The 22,834-nt window shown below is 33.7% G+C and overlaps 1 protein-coding gene and 1 long non-coding RNA gene across 2 annotated transcripts in view; both read left to right on the top strand.

The window, feature by feature from the left end:
* Positions 1–22,834, top strand: part of Shrm (Shroom) — a 332,102-nt gene that overhangs the window by 78,121 nt on the left and 231,147 nt on the right. The window lies entirely within an intron of this gene.
* On the top strand, positions 17,278–20,247 carry LOC135128023 (uncharacterized). Its single transcript, XR_010280317.1, has 5 exons — positions 17,278–17,745; positions 17,795–18,341; positions 18,396–18,710; positions 18,763–19,387; positions 20,158–20,247. It is a non-coding gene; the product is annotated as an uncharacterized LOC135128023 (long non-coding RNA).

Raw genomic sequence — 22,834 nt, 5'->3', positions numbered from 1 at the left:
TCGGTTTCAGCATTTTGCCCTCAGGTTGTCAGCTATGTAACAACATGCAATCTTTCCGCTGGTTAAGCAGATTTGCGTCACTGACTGCCGGCAAATCGGCTTAATGTAAAACTTAAATCTGATTTTCACGAGATCTTCAGCGAATTGTTTCCGGGGAATTTAATTTTTACGGGAGATCAGGAATTTCAAACTTTAATAAAATTTTCAAATTGAACTAATCATATTTGTTCGTTATGGTACAATGTGTCTGCATACAGTGGCGGCTCGTATCTCTGTTAACGAAGGTAAGAAATCAGGTAAAAAAGACAAAATTCATATGTACACAACGTTTTTACTCTCATCTTGCTCTAACAGTAAAATTTCAGAGGCAAATATAATTAATAGATTCCCTGCTCACGACATCACGATTCGTCCTTCTTTGCCACATCCAAAAATAATAATTCGATCAAAAATACATTCGGATAGGTCATTTTAACTATATTTTAGGAACATCTTAACGTTTTTCAGTCCATAGCTAGCGTAACATGTTTTCTCGACATTTCTTGTCTTCTAGAATACGAAAAATATGTCGCCCGTTTCCGTCCGTCTATCGTTTGTCCGTCTATTGTGTCGATTTTTATTAGATAGATAATGTCCCGAACTACTGATTGATGTTGTTAAATTTTATATTTAATATAAGTATTTATAGGGGTTAATATAATGACAATTTTTTAAGCAAGGTCGAAACTTACTGATCGTCTCATAAATGAACGAAATTACTTTATCTTCAAGTCCGATACGTAAGATTTCCATGATTTGAAAGAAAATAAGATCTTTCAGTTGACGTTATATTTCTTTGAAGTATCGAAAATCAGTGCCCTGTGTGTGTGAATTTCGGAATAATTTGATGACGAAATGTCGGTTTTCTGTGAGACGAGCAGTACATGTAGGTACACTTTTGGATGCCCAAAAGTTATAGTAGCCGGCATCACGTACAATGTATTAAAATCATTTTTGAAGAATTTTGCCGATATTTATTTCACATTTACATTATATAAAGCATTATATTAATATTAAAAATTATGCGTTCTTAAAATTAGTATTTGCAATAAATATTTACATAGCCGTCACTAACAGTTTAATTACATATCCAAAAATTATCCAATATACCTTTACCATCGGAGCCACTAATCGATATCAATTCGGGAACGTGAGTAAAAGATACCGATTTTTATATTCAAAACTTTGAGTTTATCAGAGTCAATACAACTAATTAAAAAAAATGTTCTGGAGAAAAAAATGGCTTTAAATTTTTGCACAATTGTGTAAAAATTTTGCAAAATTGAAGTTAAACAGAGTTTTTTAACATAAAAAATTGTTGTATAGATAGAAATAATACTGAAACATACAAATAAAAATTTGTCGAAAGTAGTTTCGACAGAACTTCCCTCACCCCTGAAGTACAATGAAACATATCCAGCATTTTCGAAAAATTATAAAATTTGATTTTGCGAATTTTATTTTTTATGAGAACCCCTATAAGTTGAAATAAACATATGTAAATATGTAATGTTAAAGTCAATATAAAGAAGCATGCTACGCGTATATTTCAAATGAGTTTTTACTTTACAAAATTTTATGAAGACGTCATTAACATTTTTGCAAGGACACATATATCAGCTTGAATTGGTGATGCAGTGTAATACAAATAATAACAATATTGCATTCCCAAATCTTCCTGAAATTGGAGAATAAACCGTTCTTGGTTTGATCAATAAAATAAATTGATTCATTCGTTAATTTTTTTGAGGCCCTGCATAAGCAAATCTAAAAAATATGAATGCAATGATAAATCACTAGTATAGAGTGATAATATTTTGCACAATTCAGAGAGGATTTATTAGACAAAATTTTGAGAGGATGATTTTTTTGTGAGGGGATAAAAGAAGAATACACTTTAATCTTAAAACGGTTGCAGATTCAAAATTAAATTGCAAAATGTTGTTAATATAATTTTGATTTTTTCCAAAAATCTGGACATTTCAGTTAAAAATTCAACACGGTTTCATAAATTACAGGTATATGACTATGACACAATTTAAAACCCATTTACTACGTACAGTTTTGAGGTGACGTCATCAGATTGTTGGTGGAGATGGTTAGACAAAGTTTGGTTAGTATTTTACTATCTACATGCTATCGTAATACACATATACAATTTGACAAAAGTTGGTCCTGTAGTTTCGGAGATTATCTGTCTAACAAAAATTTACACAGACGGCGGACAGACAGACAAATGGAAATGGGTGACCCATGTTTTCGTATTCTAAGGGTAATGACCCATCTAGAAAATATGAAAGCGCCCAAATGGACTCGATTACAATACTTCCTTAGCTTATGTGCAGAGAGAAAAAAAATACTGCTATCAACATTAAAAATTATTTAGTCGCAAACTATTTCTCAAAATAAAATGAACTCAATAAACTAGGTCTAAAGAATTGATTGTTTTATCTGTATCTGTTATGTTTCTACATAAAACATATTTTATATACAGTTTCCGACAAAAAATTTCAAACATCACTTTTCTGTCATGTCAAAAATTTTAATGTAGTCTATGCTTTATTGTCATTATTTCGGACAGCTGGAATGTCAAACTTTCAAAATACCTAAACATCTAAAGATTGCTTTACACTATCTGACGACTGAATGACATTGACGTCTGAAATTTTTTGGCGGCAGCTGTATGTATAAATGAGCAAATGGACCTAACAGGTGTTGAACTGAAGAAGTCATGAAGTTAGCCTTGTTTTTTTGACACAAGAAAACATTGCAAAAATCGTAAGTTTTATTAATCCATACGGTTGTATATTTATTTTGGCAGAGTTGTTGAAACGTTTTAGTTTTATTATACCAAAAAGTCAGGTTAAGTTGTAGCATTCCGCTTTGTCAGCTGTCATTGACTAAATTTCAAGTTTTTTGTGTGTGAAATATCAAAAAAGCAAGGCCAACTTGATGGCTTTTTCAATTAAAGACCCGACTTTTTGTGCATATTTGACACATTTAATCTATGTAAATAGCTTCAATCTTATTGTTAACTTTAACAATGCCAATAAAAAAAAACTGCATATTTCCCTGTGTATAAAAATATATTCTGAGTCATGAAAAATTGATACAAGATAAGTGTACAACCAAGTGAAAATGTAACCTAAATTCTCTAATCTTTTTAAGACCACTCTTGCACTGAAATAGCCAATAAAGTAGGACTGTTTATCGAGATAATAAAATTCAGGGTTGCAAAATACCTAATACGGATTTTATAATATACAAAAGGAAAGAATGTGGGCGTAAATTAATACAAGCGACTGGCTACTTTCATGTTTTCTCGACATTTCATGGTCGTTAGAGTACGAAAAAAGTGGTCTTCTGTTTCCGTCTGCCGATCTGCGTCGATTTTTGTTAGACACATAGTCTTCGAAAATATTGGATTCTTGTCAAATTTTATATGTACATATGTTAGGAGTATGGTGTAGAACGCTAACCAAAATTTGTCTGCCCATCTCGACCAACAATAGGATGACGTCGTCTCCAAAATTTACAATAGTATGTTAAATTTTCTAAAATGACATATCCTGCACTTGTAGTTTATGAATCCGTTTTGAGTTTTTACGCTAAACATTTTGCAATTTAATTTTGAAACTTCAAAACCGAATATGTACTCTGAAATCTTGCAAACCTTTTAAGGATATTGTAAGCATGGTAAATCTTTAATCCACATTTATCCGTTTATCCCCTCCCAAAAAATTGACGACGTCATTTCAAAATTTTACCGAAGAAATCCTATCCAAAATGTGCAAAATCTTATGACCTATACTTGTAATTTGGTTCATTTTTTGATTGAATAAAATATTGAATGATGTAATGTAAAATTTTTACAGTACTGTTATTATTACGTATTAGCATTACATTGCACTTATTAAAACGGATCTAGATGGAAAAATTCACTTGAAACAAACGCATAGCATGATTCTTTATCTGTATTACAACAGTCCACACATATCTTTATTTTAACTTATTCAATTTTATCATTTTTCATCAAGTTCAATGTAAATAACTTTAGAGAAACTTTTAAATATTTTAACTAGATCTATTTGAGGAATGGCTAATTTCATGTTTTTTCAACGTTTCATAGCTCCTAGAGTATGAAAAGAATCCCCCGTTTCCGTCCGTCTGTCTGTGGTCTCCCTGAAGTCTGTCCCTCATTTGTTGCCGATCTTATGTCCGAAACTACCAGATTATTATAAAATTTTAAATACATTTTAAGCAGATCTTGTCAATGCTAGAATGCTAACCCAAATTTGTCTATTTATCCCCATCAAAAATCTTACGTCATTTCATAATTTTGCTAAATAAGTCCAATATGGAGTTGCAGGTTTTTGGACAAAAATTGAAAATGGTAGAATAAAATTTTTAATTTGTCTTAGAAACGGTAGAACTGATCGCTCTGAAATTTTGTACCAGCTATAAAGTTATCGTGAACATGGTAAGCCACTAATCAGAATCTGTATGTTCTTCTCTTCACAAACTCGATGACATCATTTCAAAATTTTACGAAGTCAGTCTAATTTGACATGTTCGAAAAAGTATATTTCTGTTCAGTTTCCTAATACATAAAATTCTGGTACCAAACTGTTGTTGTTATTTTTACTACACTCAACTTATCGAAATTAATATGATTGTTTCCATAAAAGGTTGAAGTCATTAAAAAAATTATTTGAAGCATAGACATAGCATACTCTTTTACCTGTAGCTGCCCTATTTAAAAAAATAATACTCCTGGAATCAAATTGTGTAGTTTATCCTAGTTTTTAAAACAGTTTTTGGGAAGATTACTTTTTTCTATAAACGATGACAGTATTATAACAGGGCAATGTTTCTGAAATGACTGTACATTAACGTAATAACCCAACGTTGTGGTTTATGTGTTTAAAAAAATTAATAAATGAAATGCTGATTTTGGGAGACAATAATTTAAAATGTAATGTGACATTATTGTATAATTAGTGATTAATTATTGTTTAATGTATGTAGGTATAATGTACGAGTGATATTTTGTAGTGGGTCGATTTATCAATGAGTTTTTGTTGTTTGTCTGTGAACTTAATTGAAGCTATTGAAAAAAAAAAAAGATTGTATATATCTAACAGTACTTTGATTGAGGGGAGGGGTCTAATGTAATAATTTTTTCTGTTACGTCCCTATCTTTAAGTACACCTTATGCCACAATAAAACAAAATAATGATAGGAGCACACTGTGCTGAATGTTTTTTTTTTACTTGATGGATGGGCAGTGTCAATTAATTATTATTGTCAGGCATCAGTTGTAAACTTCGCGACCTTCTTGACTTTATATGATTATCAAGTCTGTTAAAGTAACCTTTGTGCACTAGCACCAAACAAAAAACTCTACGTCACCTTAAATCAAGAAATTAATGATAGCTTTATTGTTTTGGCATCTCCGTATTGCCAAATTAACGTGACCTATTGTTCATTTATTCACATTAAACCTAAAGGATCATCTATCACATCACTAGACAACTCCGTCTCGTACTCAATTTATAAAAAAAGAGTTTAAAATTGGTTGTCCGAGCACCGTTCGTGCTCACTTCAGTACAAAATAAAATCAAACTAGCTATATTCCACAAAAAAGTTAATTTTCCAGATGCATTACAAAATGAAATTTCAAGGCCGCACGATCTCGGCTGCAATTTGTTACGTAATGCAGGGAAAAAGAGGTTCAAGTTACTACCTGAAATTTTTATAAAGAATTCGTGGTTGTAGCCGATGCAAGAAAAAGTGTGAATGGAATGTGTGGCATAAAATCTTTTTGTATTGCTAATTGTAAAACTCATGCGTGAAAATCAAAATACCAGCCCGACGCTGGTCGATTATGCAATCAAAAGAAGTTAATTTTACTTTTGAAGAAGTTCAATAGGGTTTAAAATGCGCTTATTATTGTAGTCGTGAATCCAGGTGTACTTTTAATGATTTTCTCAGACAAATCTTTTTTGCTCTCGTGAGTAATTCGCACTTAAGTAGAATTACACTCTGTAAATAATTTTGCTGTTTGTTTTCTACGTTTTCTCATGATCGGTCGTATAATCAATTTATTTTGTCGCTGATTTTGGTTACAACCGAGCATGGTAGTTTGTCGCTTTCAACATGGCTGAGAAAATTTAAGAAACATGTGCATAATATGCACAGAATTTATTCAAGGGAATGTAAATCTAGTAGTTGCGCATGACCACTATCTCATGTACCATCTAAATGAGATACAATTAACACTTCCAGTTGAAGTTTTCCTTTGATAACACTCGTATATTTGCATTTTATAAGGGAGTATACATGGCTATTTAAGTAAATATTTTATAATTTATCAGGCACACACTTTTTCTCTAAAACTAGCCAACATCTACAGAACATTCTTTTTCTTTGGTACAGCGGCATTAGGAAATAGGTGTGGGTTGAAGATAAATTTCCGTATATGTATGTTTTAGTCGTGTTAAAGATATCAGATACTATGCCCCATTATTGCTGCAAATTAAATAAGAAATACAGCTAAATACATATGAAATTAAACTTTCCATTTATCATGTTAACAGTGTAGCCGACCTGCACTGCATATAGTTCGTTGTTCTTACATTATTCTATTAAAACAGCAGGTAACCTTAACGAATGGTTACCGCAGTATAAATAAACAATGATTATTATTTCAAATATTCAATCTTGAACCGGCAAATAAATCATTAGAATCATGACCATCGGAATTGGAATGCAATCATAACAAAATAATAACGACAAAGAGTTTCGGAATGGGCAATTAATAAAGACCTTCATTCTTCACTATTCTTATAATGTCATAGGTGAAGTACTCAACGAATTTAGGTCTTTCCACAAGATCATGGTATAAATACATACAATTATTGAAAGTTGCAACAACTAAGAACAGTATTTGTGATCACAATGTATTAGAATGGCTTCTGGAGAGTCAGCAATCGACAACTACTGCTTACGCAATAGGTAAAATTAAGAAGAACAGTGGACGCCAGAATTTTATTCGAGTTCTTATTGTTGATTACTGCATATAAACAAGTGGTATGAGCATAACAAACCTAGAAAACTACATTGGTGTATTCATAATAATTTTTATCTTGTCAAAAATTATGTAGTAATTTGAAATTAACCTTCTTAAAAAATGTCAACGCTGTTTTACTTCGATCTTCTTTGGTTAAATATAATTGTGTTACGTATGTAATTCCATAAAAAATTATACATATATTTCACGGTGGTTTCCTCAGAATATGTTGTTTTGGAAATCGTTGATTGATTGGTAGATAATGTGTAGGTTTTCACTACTTTTGTTCTTACTACCTACATACAAACAAACAAACAATAAATGTATATGTACAAGTTGATTCTGCACATCCATGTTTTTCAAACATTTTCGATAAAGTTAATCCACCGGTAATAATTAATTTTTGTCTGATGGGTGGGTTAAATGGGTGTTGACGTTTTCACAACAATATTCTTCACTGTTTAGTATCATTTTTATCAAATATTTCACCACGAATTACAACCGGTGCAACTGTCAGGATCTCAGGTTAAATTTGCATATTTTGTTATGTGAATTTCCTTATACAAAAGTGAGGTAAAAGCTAATTTTAGGCAACCAGCTAAATTTATTAATTTATTTTCGATTATTATTATATTTTTTGGTTATATCTGTCGTTTTTATATACATATTCCAAAATTTTTGGACCGATTGTTGTAAAATTTTATATATAAATAATTTAATAACATGGTCTAGACTAGATGGTAAACGTTAACCCAAATTTGTCTTATCATCCTGCCCAACAATTAAACATTACTTAAATTTTATGAAATAATAGTCTTCTACACTTGTGGTTTATAAATCTGCCTTGATTTTTAATCACAATTATTTTACAAAAATGTGTGTAATATTTGCCCTGTGTTTCATATAAATAATACATAGATGCAGCGCTTCTAGGATTGTTTGTTTTCTCCCTTCTTCTTTTCTTTGTCTAAGAGTCTAAGCTGTGATTGAATGTAATTAACTGTTGTTGGAAATATTTATTCAGATTAAGGTGTTCTTTTATTCTTGTTTTTTGGTTTCTTCCTCTTTCTCAAATGTAAATGCTTGGGCACTCACTGCAAGATAATTTGTATTCGCTGGATCTTCGCTGATATGTTGCCTACAAATCTTATTTTTTGTAAAAGACCTTTTTATTCCCTTCTCTTTGTTCTTTATCTTATCTCTTCTTCTTCTTTCCGTGCATGTCTTTTTTATCTTCTCAAACTCCTTCTTTGTGCAATTGTTGTCTTTCTATATATTTCCCCAACTTGTTCCCTTTGTCTGCTTTTCCTATGACTTGATCTTTTCCTTTGCTTTTTCTCTTAGTGATTTCAATGTTCGTTCTTTAACGTTGTCTTTTTGTTTGCATTTCTTCCATCTCACTGCTTCTTTTTTGATGGCTTCTGTGCATTCTGCTTTTACTTTGTTTTTGTCTCTATTATCTTGCAAATTTTCAATGGCTACCGTTAGTAGTTCTAGATGTTTCTATTTTTTGCTTGTTATGATATATTTCGAAGTTTCTTTTTTACATTTTTCCATTTCCATTTCTGTAAATTGTGTTGCTGAGGTTTTTCACTCTTTCGTGAAATTTATGCATTGTGTCTGGTCTTCAATTCTCTTGCTTTTCTTAAGCTATTTATTTTATCAATTAACGTTAATTTAAAAAGAAGGTGGAGAAAAAAAGCGTTTTGATTCACTCAAACCAAAATGAAGCACATCCACAATGGAATAACATAACCTCAAAAACCTAAAAATAAATCCCGGAGAAAAAGATAATTTATTCAAAGATAGAAAAATGTTTGAAAACAAAGAAATAAGGTAACGATGTCGAAGCATAAGCAATGAGATCAAAACAGAAACAGAAGCATTAGTAAGTGTACCAGGAAAAATGATGAAGAAAATTTTGATAGTTTATAAAATGGAGTTAAGGACTAACCAACACGAAACATAAGTAGTTTCTGGAGAGTGGGAAGAAGCCGATAAACTTAAGCTTTTAAAAGTAACACTTGATAATATAATTGAAAAAGTAAAAAGATTCATATTCCTAGGAGTAGGTACTGTAATAGAAGAACAAAAACTTAAGGCAAAAATAGCTAAAGGAAATAAAAACTTGAAAAAAATAAGGATTTATGAAACAGTGATATCTTTAGACTCATGGTAAACGGTAACACATGTACAGGAGAGGATATAGAATTGATTTTTTTTATTAAGTCATTTGTAGCGGAAAAATACAGAGGAGGGTGGTTAATAAAGACACACAAAATTTGTTCTTTTTTAAAAAAATTACATTGTGTGTCTTCCCAATGTGTATTTGCGGTATTATCGTCCTCAATATATATAGACACAACAGCAAAATGAGATATTTGAAATCTTTTCAAATATGGCACAGGAATCAGATTTGTTAAGTTAACAATTTTTTGATGATCATAGTTGTGAACTTCCAAATATCACAGTTACAATTAAAACAAAAATAACGATCTATACAAATTTAATTACAAATTGATTCCTTTAGCAAACTATAGGTATACATCAAAAACAATTTCAACATTTTTGAAGTAGTAGTAGCCATTACCAGTTACTTACTTCTGGTGGCCATGAGGGAGAAAAAACACAATTGTGCGTTGACTTCAAAGTATCTTTTGATTAATCAAAACAAGAAATTACCAACAAATTGCAATTCACGCAGAATTTGCACAATCATGCGACGCAGGAGCAACCAGTTTGAAATAATATTATGATCCTTATAATTATATAAAAGGCAAATTAGACACCTACCTGTGAGCGCCTGAAGCATAAGCGTTCTTATATGTCATTTCTATTTGTTTTTTCCTGTTCTATTATCTTTATCTTCTGTGGTGAATGTTTATTACAAGAAGTCAGTGAGATATGCGATGGAACAAAACTTCAGTGAGAAAACTTGTGTCTATCGTCTGTAGTCTGTCTGTATTATCTGTGTCGATTTTTATTAGACAGATAATCTCCAAAACTGTGATTAAATCTTATACGTATTTTAGGAATATCGAGTAACCAAAATTCGTCCACTGTCAATTTTGTCAAATTTAAATAAGATTTACAATTGCATTGTAAATCTTATTTAAATTTTATAAAATACTACATTTGTGGCTAATGAATCCATCTTGGTTTTTAACAGTTTCACAATGTAACTTTGAAACTGCAAACCGAATGCTCTGAAATCTTGCAAACGATTTAAGTTTAGTAAGCATGGTAAATCATTCATAACTAAACTTATACGTTTACGTTAATAAATCCTAAAAATCTAAAATGTGCAAAATATTGCAAGTCTGTACTTGTTGTTTATCAGTTCATTCATGGCTAGCATGCTTCTTTACGTTTACTTTAACAGTCCACAGATAATTTTATATTAACTTATAATTTAAGGTTTATTTAAAAAAAATGTCAAAATCAAACTATAATTTTTCGAAAAAGATGGATATGGCGTAATATAATACTTCAGGTGCGAGGAAAGTGCTGTCTAAATGACCTAAGACCTTTTCTAACCTTACAGACATATGTTTCCAAATTAACAATTTATCTTTTAGTTAAATTGAGATATTCATTTTTAGATATAAATCAAAACGTTGTTGTTTGTACAATAATTAAATTTCGACATTTTACGACAAAAACATAACACTTGTTAGCAAAGTAGGACATACGTTTTTAAAAACCCATTGTGCTATTTTCACAACCGTAAAATTGGAATACCTACATAATAAAAATAATGAGGTTGTCTCGTAAAACTCCACAAAACAAAAAAAAAATCTGTTGGCATACACAGTTCTAGAGGTAGACCTTTCTAAACATGTGCAGCAACTATTTTTAACACGTATCTTATATTTAGCTGTAGACGATTCTATCGAACAGCCACTCAGCGGAAGAAACCTGTTGATACGGTCCTGCTGCACAAAATTTAAAATTCAAATCGGCTCCTTGCAGCATTGTTGTCGAATGTTCGCTTGGATCTAATCAGCGTCGGCATGCAATTTTTCATGTCGCATTAGGCTTTCTTGGGGCTTGACCTTCTCCATGCCAGGAAAACTGTTGAAACGAAGACAAGTATGTTAATGACGGATTATTGATTGGGGAAGTGTTGTTAGAAACAATCTTCATCGTGGAAGTGCTTCGAATTCCTGCATGAAGTATGCACACATACGTGCACACGTATCCACCAGGCATATATCACATGATCATCGTATTTCGCTGTCGATTTTTTGATTTGATCGAATATATGAGAATCGGATGGAATGTATAATCCATTGGGCCGCGGGTGGTCGGTCCCGCTCTCCGCTCGTCACAATTCTTATCCGATTGCAGCTCTTGCCTGCTCGCTGCTCGCATAAAACGTCATGTCGCTCTGGTGGGACTGTTTTCTTCTTGTTGCCAATCAATATTTACATTTGAAGACTAATACGCGGTGTCAGGCGAGCTGCAAGACAAAACAACCAGGTGATATTGGTGTTATCGGCTGAAAATTAAAACTGATATAGAAAGGCGATAGTGACACTATGCAACAAAGTGTAAACTTTGTTTGCGTTAGGGGTACGAAGTAAGATTTTAAATTTCCACCTAAAATATCTGGGTCATGTTTTTTACAAAAATAATTGATCAGCTTTTACAAAATTAAGCGACCAAGTTCTGTTAAAAATGTAGGTTGATTCAAAAGCAAGAATGAGCCCAACCGAATTAGGAACGCGTTCTAAATATATTTTCAAAGGATTCGTGGATATTTAATTTCTCAAAAACAATAAATATAGTAACCTCGGGTGGTTCAAATTTAAACATTTATTTTCAAAAAAAGCAACATCCGTCTTCCACCTAGATGTACTTCCGCAAACTTCTTGGGAGTTTAAGAACACCTTGTTCATGGAAGATTTTTGATTGCCCCCTGACCCAGTTTTGCTCAAAATTCCATACCCCATTCTCATCTTCAAATTTTATGCTACCTATTAATGCTTCTTTGACTGTCCCAAAAAGATGAAAATTACAGGATGGTAGATCAGGATTGTAGAAATGATGTGGGAGAGCCTCCCAACGTGATTTATTGAGTGTTCCTTGGGTTAACTTAGCGGTATGTGGCCGAGGATTATCATGAAGAAGATCACACCTCGTACCGATCGTTGGCGTCTTCTTGATCGAAAGTCAGGTTTAATTTTGCCAGATAACATTTCAGCATAATAAGGAGCATTAACTGTGCGTCAATCTGTTAAAAAATATGAATACAAGACACCTTCTGTATCCCAGAATATTGTAGCCATAATCTTAAGTAATCGCTTTGGCGTTTTTTGATTTGGTTGAAATTATGTGATTCGATTTCATACTTGATATTTTGATTCCGGTACAAAATGATCATGTTTTCTCAAGAAATGTATGTAAAAGGGATATTCTAGATAACTCATTTTATTACAAAAAAATATATTTTTCTACTCCTATATATAAAAGTAGACTTTTTCTCAGCTTTACCCTTTATGAAAACATTAGTTTCACTTCTAAAAATTCTAGTAAAATTTTCAGATGATGTCATCAATTTTAACAACTTTAAAACGAGTGTAAGATTTCAGAGCATTCGGTTTTGAAGTTTTCATTTTTTTAAATCTGCATGTTTCGCTTAAAACTCAACATGGATTCATGAACTGCACATGTTTTATAAAATTTAAAACCCATTTACTATGTACAATTTCGAGGTGATCACTTTGTTGGTGGGGACAACTAGATAAAGTTTGATTAACATTTTACCATGTACACAAAATTCGTAAGACACATAAAATTTGACAACAGTTGATCCAGTAGTTTCAGAGATTATTTGTCCAACAAAAATCTACACAGACGGCGAACAAACAGGCAGACAGACGGAAACGGGTATTAGGGGGAATCTAGACAAAAATGTAAAAGTAACCCCACCCGCCTCGGCTTTTGGATTTCATTGGTTTTTTTAATTAGATGAAGACTGAATTTTACTACGTCAAATGGCGAATTAGGCTTAAAAAATTCGAAGTGGCTCCGCCCATCCACCTGGTTTTCTTTCTGGTCACTCATTTATTGGACGAAAAGTGCATTATATTGAACAACAGTGGAATATAAACAAAAACTTAAAACTAACCCGACCCACCTTCGGTTTTGAATTTCATTGGCTTATTTGATTAGATAGAAATTGAATTTATTTTGTCATGTGACCGAATCTATTTATAAAAATTTAAAGTGGCCTAGCCCTTTTGATCGATTTTCCTCCTGATCGGTCATTTTATTGGATGAAAAGGGGGTTTTATATTGATAAACATTGGAATCTAGACGAAAAAGTAAAACTAACCCCACTCATGCCCGCTTTTGAATTTCATTGGTTTTTTGATTAGATGAAGATTGAATTTTACTATGTCAAATAGCGAACTAGACTCACAAAAATTCAAAGTGGTCCCGCCCACCCACCCGGTTTTCCTTCCCCTCAGTCACTTTATTGGACAAAAAATTAATAAAACAACAAATACTAAACGTGCTTACGGGTCTTTATTTTGGCAAAATATTCTATGACGTTATCAAAATTTACTTTCCTCTGTTTTTCAATTGATAAAACCGAAAGATTGTTTAGTCGCGCTTAGCTCATTGTGGATCTTAAGCACGATGTATTTTATCTATGTTAATTTTGAAAAGCTTCTTTTACATGAAGCCATCGAAACAAATGGTTAAAAAAATCTTAGACACGGCGCTAGACTCGGAACAGACTCGGAATAGCCCTATTTTAAGATGAATCTGAAAAGCTGCAATGTACAGTCCACTGAACCGCTTTTTGGGAAGAAATGCTGGCGGCTTCCAAGTGGCTCCTTAGTCGTAAAATTTCCAAAATTATGCCCTCGGCAGAAAATTCATCGTAGATTTTTGTTTGTGTTCCATGAACTTTTTTTGATGACGTTAGCAGTGGGATTTATAAACTTACTGTTGACGTTGAAGTTCCCGTTGCAAAAATTGTCATTTATAAACACCGTTGCGAAGTTGCCGTTGATAGTAACTTTGATTTGCAACTTTTGCCGTATTTAAAGGGGTTGTAGAAGAAAAGTTGAGGATTTAAGTTGATTACTAGAAAAATTTACCATCTTGACATGTTTTAAGTTTCTTGTTGTCTAATAAGTCTACACATACTAAGAAAAAAAGGTAAAATGTAGCCCCGCCCACCCGCCCTATCTCAATTGTGGTGATTTTTTTATTCACCGTGAACCAAGGGGACAGAGCTTAACTGCAAAATCCTTATTTCTCTACGATAAATTAAAAACATGCTTTTGAGTATCGTGTTGTTCAAAGAATACTATGCATATTAAGAAAAAATACAGCCAGATACCTGCCTTGATCTAAACAGTAATGAAGTTTTCATTTATTGACAAACCTAGGGGCGGAGCCTAAATGCAAAATCCATATTTTCTTACAAAAATTTACCATTTTAAACGTGTTTTAACTTTCTAAGAATTAAAAGAAACGTCACAATTGAGATGGGGTGGGTGGGCGGGGTTAATATTTGGCTTTTTTTTCTTACTGTACATAGTATTCTTTGAACAACACAATACTCATTTGTTTTAATATTTGCAGACTTCTTTTCACAACATAAAATTTAAAACATGTTTAAAATGGAAAATTTTTATAAGGAAATATAGATTTTGCAATAGGCATAATTGGAAAATCCATGTTTCCTTGCAAAAACCATTTTAACAATGTGTTAAATTTCTTGTTATGAACAGATGGCTGTATATATTAAGCAAAAAAGACTAAATGTAACCCCCGCCCACCCGCCCTATCTAAATTCTGATGATTTTTTTTATTCATCGTAAGCCGAGGGGCGGAGCTTAATTATAAAATCCTTACTTTTCTAAGAGAAATTACCATGTGAAATGTGTTCTTAAGTAATCGTGTTATACAAAGAAAACTAAACTATATCGCAGGAAAGTATCACGGTTATTCTATGCAATCATGCAATATTCAATTGATGAAATTTTTCTATAAATTTATATTTATTTATACATTTGATTTAATGTCCGTAACGATGTCATTAATGTTTACAACAAATGGAGATCTCAGAATTGAGCCTTGAGCCACACCAGAGGGTACAGCGACTCATGACCTTGATAGTTGATGCCGTGTAATCTACTATACAGATAAAAACCTATCAATTTAATCAGAGAATCAGAAACACCGAAGTTGAACAGTTTCGCTAATAGAATATAAAGATTCAATCTGTCACAAGCTTTGAAATAATCAATATACACCACATCAGCCTGAAGCTTAGTTGATCAGCTGCAAACTGTGTAAAAGCACACAAATTTGTAACAGTAGATTGGACACTGGCAAATACATGATGGGATTCACTAATTAACTACATTGTGGATGGCAAAGAGGAACTATTTAGTATATAACACCATTTCAAAAATCGTGGCAAAATTACAAATCAAATCTGTAATTTTTAGAGATGTACCGACTAGTGTCGGCCGACTAGTCGGCTTTGTCAAAACCGGTTAAAATTGGTTTAATCGACCGAAGATTAGTGTCAAAGTGTAGATAATCTTCCGCTAGTTACGATTCTGAAATCGCTGTCACGATATCTGGTCCAATAAACACAGAAAGCAAATTCAAAATTTCCAAAAATTTTCCAAAAAAGTGGTTAAAATTGGTTAAAAGTAATGTATAAACTGCCCTAAATTGTGTTATTCTTTATTTTTGTACTGAGTTACTACAAAAAATTAAATGTTAAAGTTATCCAAACAAATTTAACACATTTTTAGGAAAACAAAGAAACTTTAGTTATTTCTTTTATTAAAATAAAACAAGTTTTTAAGGTAGTCAGAGAAATAAAAAAAAAACACACTGTCCGTTGCATTTATAAACCGGTTTTGACAAAGCCGACTAGTCGGCCAACACTAGTCGGTACATCTCTAGTAATTTTCTACTGAAGTTCTTTTCCACATTTAAAAACCGAAGAAATTATGGACAATTTCCATAGTGTTATCAGAGAAAGTCCTCGTCTTTAACATTCGGTTGAATAATGTAGAAAGAGGACACCAACCTTAATTGAAAACCCGCGGGGTTGGTGACGGTGTCGGTTCGGGTTTCGTCGATATCTCAAGTGGCGTTGTGGCAGACCTCAGCGCCGTGCCTTAGACCGGCTAGTGCCGCTGAGACACGCCTGACTGGTCTTGGCGAAGAGACCACGGGAGTGGCGCCTCCTGCGGGAGCGGTTACTCGGGCGCCAGCTCCCTCTCCGGAGAGGTAGCACGTGGGGTACTCTAAGCCGGAGAAACGGATCTCCAGATTCTCGTGAAAGCTGGTTTGGATCTTGGGGAGGCGCCAACGCTGAAATGGGGATCGGACAGTAACGGTACGCCGAAAGTAGTAGTTGCGGTAACACGAGGTTCAGCTTACCGCGCGCGTGGGTACAAAAAAAAAGGACGGGTAGAACTTCTACGAGAAATCAGATTTTGTTAAATTATCTTCGAAATGTTCCCGAACTTTTTAATTCGCATGTAATATAATTGGAAAAAGTTCTATGTTCAAGATATTTAGCTTGTGATAGGTTTCATGTTTCGATTTTTCACAGGTAAGGTTTAAAACCCGAGGAAATTGTTGTTGGTTAAGGTTTACGAGGATAGTAACCAATTTATTGTAATGTGAGTGTGATTATTAACAGCAGAAAATAATGTAGATTAAAATATAGGCCACATTTGACATCTGCAAATTCAAAAGTTAAATCCAGCTAACGTCAGAAAGATCTCTCCTAACTCTGTCATAATTCGTTTATTCAATTGGTCGTCCCTTAGTTGTAGTTGGAGTACCATCGTGAGTAACACGACTTGAGGTTTAGAAGATGTGATAAGATGGTTCCATTTTCCACTTGGAGGAGGGTATTAAAGACTAAGGAAGGCATGACTTTGCCAAATAGAGTGAAAAATAGTCTCTAAATACAACAATTAACCTGAGCTGACCCGATCTGGTATGATACGATAAGATGACTGAATTTTGCATGTGGAGTAGGGTATTAAGGGCTAAGAGAGATATGAAATTGCCAAATAAAGAGAAAAAGAATCTCTAAATACAGCAACTGCAGGACTGAAAATGTAATTCAAAATATTTGTAACCGATATAGCAGCGGACATATACTCAGGATCACGAAGCAATGCGTACACGTCATGGATGACGTAGATCCGTTACCAACACTAAATCAAAAATACGCGCCGCAATACGTGGCAATACGGATCAAAATCGATCAATTTGGGGAAAATTAGATTGGTACAACTGATAGCGAAACATATGCTAAAGTTTTATCGATTTCACAAGTGTCATTGGTGTCAACTTTGGTTATGTTGTGTTATTGTTTGATTTTTAGCGTTTTTCTACTTTTCTGCTCGTGTAATCGTATCAGTTCTTTTCAGAACTATAACAGTTCTTTTTAGAACTCCAAGTTAACTGTCGTATACCGTGGTACGTGTCGCTTGCTTGAACGTAAACATTCCACCATGCCGAAGCCCTTGCACAAAGGTGCAAAGCAAATGGTCGCTAATTTAGTGGACTATTTTGCTAAAGAACGCGATAGCGGGGGACCTCTTTTACCACTAACAGCTGTTCAAGACGTAAGTAGGTGTATTTTATTACAATTACTAATGCAGTCACATTGTACAGAGGGTTGCTGCTACTCTGGGTGTGTGTGTGCGAACAGTGAACTCCGTGGTACAACAAATAAAAACCGGAGAAGGTGTACATTCTCCCAAGAAATAGAGACCCCCGAACAAAGCAAGTGTGTGATATTAGCACTTCGGAGCAGTGTGCTATTCGAGAATGCTTATATGGAATGGTCGAAAAAAGTATGAATTTGATGCGCACGCCTTATAGATACTAACGATTATTTTACATGTTACACGATCGTCATTACTTGACTGCTTGAAGAAGAAACATATATTTGAGGGTTCTCTGAGCTCTTTAGGAAGAATTTTACATTCTCTATTGGGTTTCGTTATTCTCCAACAAGTGTACGGAAGCGTCTTATGGAATTACATGTTATTCATGCAAAAACAAACTTCTTACGTGAATACATGCACAATCAGCAGAACCCAAATCCTTTGCCATGTGATCTTGATGAAACATGGATATTTGAAAATGGTTCGGTAGTTAGGTCCATGGCAAGACGATAGTGTCAAAAGTATCAGGACGTTCAAAATAGAAGGGAAAAGTTAGTAATGTGTTAGTTTCACGTTGGTTATTTATTCTTCTCACTATATTTTAGATATATTGTATTACATGTAGGTACAAGCAATGGATTTATTGATAAAGCAGCGCTGGTATTTTCTTCTAATACCAAAAATCCAGACTATCATGGCGAAATGAATCAACAGAATTTTCTCAAGTAGTTTCAGTTACTCATGAATCTTGAAGAACCGTCACTGATTATTATAGACAATGCAAGCTACCACAGTACCCTTGCAAACAAATGTCCCAATGGTTCATGGAAAAAAGCAGAAATTCGTGAACGGCTTTAACAATATGACATAAGTTCAGATCCATAGCTGTTAAAAACGGAACTTCATCATTTGGTTGCACAGTAATGCATGTACTATTCTCTATCATTTCATTTAAAATATCATGTTTTTCAGAAACAAACATCCAAAAACGTATGTTGCCGTGAATTAGGCCAACAGAATGGCCATAGAGTATTGCGTTTGCCGCCATATCATTGTGTGTTTAACCCTATAGAAAATATTTGGGGAATTACTACAAATTATTATTCCAAACACATTGGGCGTGATGGTTATGGTCAAACAAAATTCCGTGGAAATGTGGAAAGAAGCGTTAGCACATGTCACGCCCACAATGTGGAAAAATACTGTTGACCATATGAATAAAATAATACGGGAGTGGTGGGATTATTTGACCGTGAAGAGATTGTGCCGTTTATAATCGACATTAACGAAGATTCAGATTATAGTTTTAGTGATTATGACAGTGAAGATTCTAATACTGCAGAGGGCATTCAGCCACTGTAACATGTAGGTTATTTTCCATTACCATCCTAATTGATTGTACTAGCGGCATGTTCTGCTGATGTCTTTTATAATCACACTATCACTTCACTGGCCAAATATACAGATCACTGGTCAGACGAAGACGTTGTGCAACATCAATAGTTATTATTATTTATAGTTTACTTTTGTATCTGTTCCATGTCAATAAAGTAACTTGTTCTGTAGATGTGACGTGGCCATTGTGGCATTGAAGACGGTAAGAATATTTCTCTAACTTGAAGCCTGTCACAACAATTCAATGCTGTCTGTTTGAAACGTATGTTGACATTCTCGTTGGTAGCTTTAAGTACAGTATGAAGCCTTGTACCACCCTGCAAGTATGTGTTTAACACCCAATTGTCAATTTTTACCAGCAGTCAATGCAAAAATGAACGTTCTTAAAGCCAGTCATTCACGTTCCAACGCCGGGGTACAATTGTATTAGATACAACTGCTGCACAATTCTGCTGATAAGCAGCAGTACACACACGTTACAACCTTGCAGTTAAAAATTTGCGATCGTGGTGGCAACATGTCCGAAGAAAATGGACTTTTATACCTGCTTTCACGGTTTGTATAACGTACACTGTCCACAAGATCAAATTTCCATCCAGTACAACACGATTGTACTGCTGTACACAGACTTCTTCACCAACCATCCACATCCAACCGATTTGCTTGTCGCATACACAGACGTTCAAAAACACTTCAATTTCGTCATATCCTACACAACTGTGCCGCGGCGTTGGAACGTGAGTGGCAGGCTTCAGTGACTAGGAACACGTGAAAGGGGTTACAGTCATGATCTTTCCTGTGCCTGAGTTTGTAATTCATAGCATCTGTGCAGCCTGCAGCATGCCCTTGTGTGCTGAAACACTGCAAGTGTAGCTTATTTCTTAACTGTTGCTTCACACTAACGGTCTTCTCATGCTATAATCCTAAATAGAACAAACCAAAACAATAACAAGCCGACATGTTTGTTGACAGTTTTCAAACCGATTCATTTGTATGATAAACGTGGTAGACGCATGATGTCATACAGAGTCCGTGACGTGTACGCATTGCTTCGTGATCCTGACTATAGTCAAATGTACAGACCTAAAAACATGGTACCCCCAAATTACCCATCTCACGTGGAAAGCTTTTCTAAATATAAACTATTTTAGGCAAAAACCGATAAAGATTTACAGCGAAATATTTTAAGCACCTATTACAAAAATTTTAAAATAAGCTAGTTGACCACACTTCCCTCGTATCTAATCACTACAACAATCAGTATCATGATTCAAGAGATTCTTAGCACTGATAGCTAAATATTTGTTAATGTTATTTTCAAAGCTAAGTCATCCTGTCAAAATATCTGCTCGTTAATTTCGCGAAACAAGGTATTTTAATTTTTTAGCTAATGTTTAAAACTTCGCTAGTTTATCTTCCGGATAAAATTTTGGTATCTAGTTTCAAATATCGGTATCACTTTACACAATCTGCAGACATGTAGGTATATTTACATTCTGACGATACTATATATAATTCATTAATACCCAAACCGTCGCTTGTCATTTACATTAAAAATCTGACATTCCATAAATAATTTTTAACCGAGCTGATGTTGCATGTCGTCCTTCCACTAAAATATCATAATGTGCAAAGTGAATATCCTGGAACTTTATGCCGCTTCTGACGATAAGTTCGGAGTACCAGCATTAGCAAAGCCGTCTGTGTTGATGATTTATGCATTTCCATCAAAGCACACAATATACCAATGTCGATTCTGTGAAATCATCAATTGTTGACGGCAATACCTCCGTAACACCTACACGACAATACACTACAGGCTAAACGGTTTACGGTTTACGTAAATACACCTATGTATTTTCTGTTTATTATCTAAAAATATTCACAGTATGATTCGTTTCATTCCAATGCATGTCAAAAGCTCTTCAAAATATGTCACATAAAACACGTTTCTTGTTAATGGCGTTAAACTCAAATCCGCCTCGAGATACCCATTGTTGCGCCTTCGCATTGATATCTGCTCTTTATCATATTGGAATTTTCTGATTGTTGACTTTCAGGTTGGGTGGAATTATTTATAAAATGCCACTCACGTGGCACTTTCGTAGATACGATTTTATCACGGGTTTATTTATTAGTAATGGGATGACATAAGCCGAACACTGCATGGGGTCAAGCCGGACACAAGTCATAAGTCAGTCCTGCTAATTATTTCGCAATTTATTCACGGACATGGTAATAATTCACTATCGGTTGACAACTCCTACAAACTGGTAAAGAACTGCACAAGCGCTTATCAGACTTAAATTGAAGTTTCGCCAAGTAAGGCTGCAGTGCTGACTGTAATTATTTATTTGAATACAGTGGTAAATTAGCTGCCTGATTTTTAATACGCGGCAAAAATTCTGAAAATAGTATTGCTAGAACATGCGGAAGAGTTTTAGAGGTCTCACGTAACGAAGACTAGAACAGTAACTGAGATTGGTGCCAGTGACAGTGAAATTTGTATTCTAGGTCTCCAACAACATAATGAATTTCGCAACAGATAGATACAAATGCAAGATTCGACAAATTTAAAATTCACCAAATCTGCGTTTTTTTTAAATTATGCATTTTTAAGACTGCTCATGTGTTCGTGATTTTTATAAAATTTTGGGTTTTGATATGGTATGTATGCACGTATCGACAGCAATAAACAACACTCAAAAATAGCCCTGGAATTTTGAAGATTGTCTTTGATCGTTGCATTTTTGAGAGAAAATTTTCAATTGACGCTATGACAAGAGGAAACTTTTATCAAAGACAAATCTTCAAAAGTTCATGCCTGTCTTTGACCGGTTTTTTATTGCTCTCCCGGTATTGATAAAATGGTATGTAAATAATAATTTTGTGACATTCTACTCTTGCTCAGTAAGCATTAGTTTTCTACCAAAAATGTTAAAGAAAATTGATATGTATTTGTATGTGTCACTTGTAATAAAAGTAATCTTAAAAATTCATTCTCAAATGTAGTCAAAATTACATCTCAAACACATTGTTTAATAGACTTTTTTTTTTTGGAATGGTATCAATTTTCTGAAGGGGATACAGATTAAATCTTAGCGAATATCTGTGATGAATCTTGTCAAAAGTTCGTGCGTTGTGCAAGTTCTGTAAATATTTTCTAGTTACGATAACTCCTACCAATAAGGTTAAAATTACGTGTTTTTAAACTGCAGATAATGGGCTGTACTGATATCATTTGGTAAGATTTATTTAACAGAATTTTTAAATAAGTGCATCAATTTTTGGACTTTTTCCACTATAAATACGAATAAAAAGAAAAAATAAAAGGGAAAGGCATAAAATAAGTTTAGTATGAAACATACATGTACCTATGATATGAATATTTTGAGTTTTTTTCAGTGGCTTAAGTATCTAGCATTTCTTACTTTCTTGAAACCTCGACAATAGACGTCGGATGAACATGAAGTGCCATCTGCAAATTGACAAAGATTACGCGAACTAAGTCGTTTACTAAAGCATACAAAGAGGAAGACCTAGAATCGATCCCTAAGGTACACCCTTTGTTATGTTTTGGAATTGGATACTATTTTTTCATTGGTTTCACCATTTTGATAACTTATCACTACTCTTTGAGGTCTACCAG

The sequence above is a fragment of the Zophobas morio genome, unplaced genomic scaffold (genome assembly GCF_036711695.1).
Source record: "Zophobas morio isolate AGI-343-1 ecotype UQ-CSIRO unplaced genomic scaffold, CSIRO_AGI_Zmor_V1 ptg000012l, whole genome shotgun sequence".
Classification (NCBI taxonomy): Eukaryota; Metazoa; Arthropoda; class Insecta; order Coleoptera; family Tenebrionidae; genus Zophobas; species Zophobas morio.
This window is presented reverse-complemented; position numbering and strand designations above follow the sequence as displayed.